The sequence below is a fragment of the Penaeus vannamei genome, chromosome 1, assembly GCF_042767895.1.
Source record: "Penaeus vannamei isolate JL-2024 chromosome 1, ASM4276789v1, whole genome shotgun sequence".
In the NCBI taxonomy this organism is placed as follows: Eukaryota; Metazoa; Arthropoda; class Malacostraca; order Decapoda; family Penaeidae; genus Penaeus; species Penaeus vannamei.
Genome location: NC_091549.1, coordinates 17463442 through 17465941, shown reverse-complemented (window position 1 = coordinate 17465941; position 2500 = coordinate 17463442).

The following is a 2500-nucleotide window of genomic DNA, read 5'->3' as shown; positions in this document are numbered from 1 at the left end:
ATGTACACATAAATGAGGATATTATACATGTACAATGGAAACATACGCGCACACACACACATAGATTGCCATTGCCTCCTCTCTCTACTTATCTATTTATCTGTCTGTCTGTCTGTCGTCCTGTCTATCTGTCTCTCTGTCTATTTGTCTATTCATCTATTCATCTATCTTCATCTGTGTGTGTTTCTCTTTCTCTCTAACTCTAACTCTCTCTCTCTCTCTCTCTCTCTCTATCTCTCTCTCTCTCTCTCTCTCTCTCTCTCTCTCTCTCTCTCTCTCTCTCTCTCTCTCTCTCTCTCTCTCTCTCTCTCTCTCTCTCTTTCTCTCTCTCTCCATCTCTCCATCTCTCCATCTCTCCATCTCTCCATCTCTCCATCTCTCCATCTCTCCATCTCTCCATCTCTCCATCTCTCCATCTCTCCATCTCTCCATCTCTCCATCTCTCCATCTCTCCATCTCTCTCTCTCTCTCCATCTCTCCATCTCTCTCTCACCTTACATCCTTATCCATACATACTCTTTAGCATACATATAAACCCCACTGTGCTTACAAATACACACATACCTACACATGTCTGTACGTCAACACGCGCTTACACAATTAGTCCCTCCTCATAAGCTACATACTGAATTAATTTCCTAATTCATACACGCATATCCTTATACTTCAATCTATTCCCGAAATGATGGGAGGTGGCGACTTGGGGTCACAGCATCTATTAATCTTTGACCCATGATGGAAATATGATATGGGATCTCTCCACCCTCCGTCATCAGCCGAGTAATTCATAATTCGCTCAGTAATTGCGAATGGCAGCCTTAAGGGTCAGAAACATACACGCAAAAAATCAATGAATAAGGGTCAGAAACATACACGCAAAAAATCAATGAATAAAAAAAAAATGAAAAAATGAATAAATGTATATAAAATTCATTAACATTAATTGCAAAAAATGAATGAATAAAAAAATGAATAAATGTATATAAAGTTGAGATATTTTAGTTGTATTCATTAAGAGTAATTGCGAATGGCAGCCGTATGGTCAGAGACATACACACACAAATGAATGAATAAAAAAATGTGAATAAATGTATAAAAATGATATAATATTTTAGTTGTATTTATTAACAGTAATTGCGAATGGCAGCCTTAAGGGTCTGAGACACACACACACACAAATGATTGAATAAAAAATTAATAAATGTATAAAAATGAGGAAATAAAAAAATGGATAAATGCATAAAAATGAGGAAATATCTTAGTTGTATTCATTATGGGTAAGTGGTTTGACTCATTAACAATATACCATTAGTTTTGTTTTTGTTTTTGTATTCGTTCCGTCATTTTTTTTTTTTTTTTTTTTTTTTTTTTTGCTAACATGTAATATCACCAGCATCATAAATTACACACATCCTCACCATCACATCAACATCACCTCCATCGCCATCATGATATTGCAACACGAGTCAACATTATTCCAGAAATTGGTACCAGTTACATGAAACCAATTATCGCCTTCAATGCCAATCGGGAAATAGGGTTTGTGTCTCTCTATATATTTCTCGATCGACTCCACCCATTCTATCTATCCTCCGTGACGGGTGTGTGTTATTAGCAACGTTTAAAATCTTTGCAACATTTTGAAGTTTATCAGTATCGAGAATAGGGAAGAAATGATTGCAATGAAGAACAAATCTTGCAGTCGGATTTAATGAACTTATAATGATAACGATAATATAAGTTTGGGAAAATAATGATAATGAAATTAATGGTTATGTTCTGAATTATTTACATATTAATATAATATATTGCTGAGGATTGCACAGCCATTAATAATGTGCAACAAAAGTAAATGAATAACAACATCCCCTGTTCCTCTAATGATGATCAAATTATAATATGATACCCACTTACTATGATAGCCCTGCGTATTTCTGTGCAATGTCGATGCAATATTAATGGCAATTATGAATTAATGATTAGTATAGACTTTATCATAATTGTTGTCTTAATCTTTCGTGTGATATTCGTATGGCGGTATTCCTGATATCATCATCAAATTATTTCCATCATTGGTATTAGCAGCAATTCATATTACAATTTGCATTTTCATTATTGATTATACACACTTTTTTGAGAATGTCTGTCCATATAATCAATTTAGTTTCATTTCTGTTTTCACCAACGCTATTTAGTTACTCCTTAGAATGAACCCATAACGCTACACGACAGACTACCTATTAAGGGTCATTTTAAGAGAGAGAGAGGGGGGTGAGGGAGGGAGGGAGAGAGAGAGAGAGAGAGAGAGAGAGAGAGAGAGAGAGAGAGAGAGAGAGAGAGAGAGAGAGAGAGAGAGAGAGAGAGAGAGAGAGAGAGAGAGAGAGAGAGGTAGAGAGAGAGCTAGAGAGAGAGAGAGCGAGAGAGAGCGAGAGAGAGAGAGAGAGAGAGAGAGAGAGGGAGGGAGGGAGGGAGGGAGGGAGGGAGACAAGCAGATAGAAAG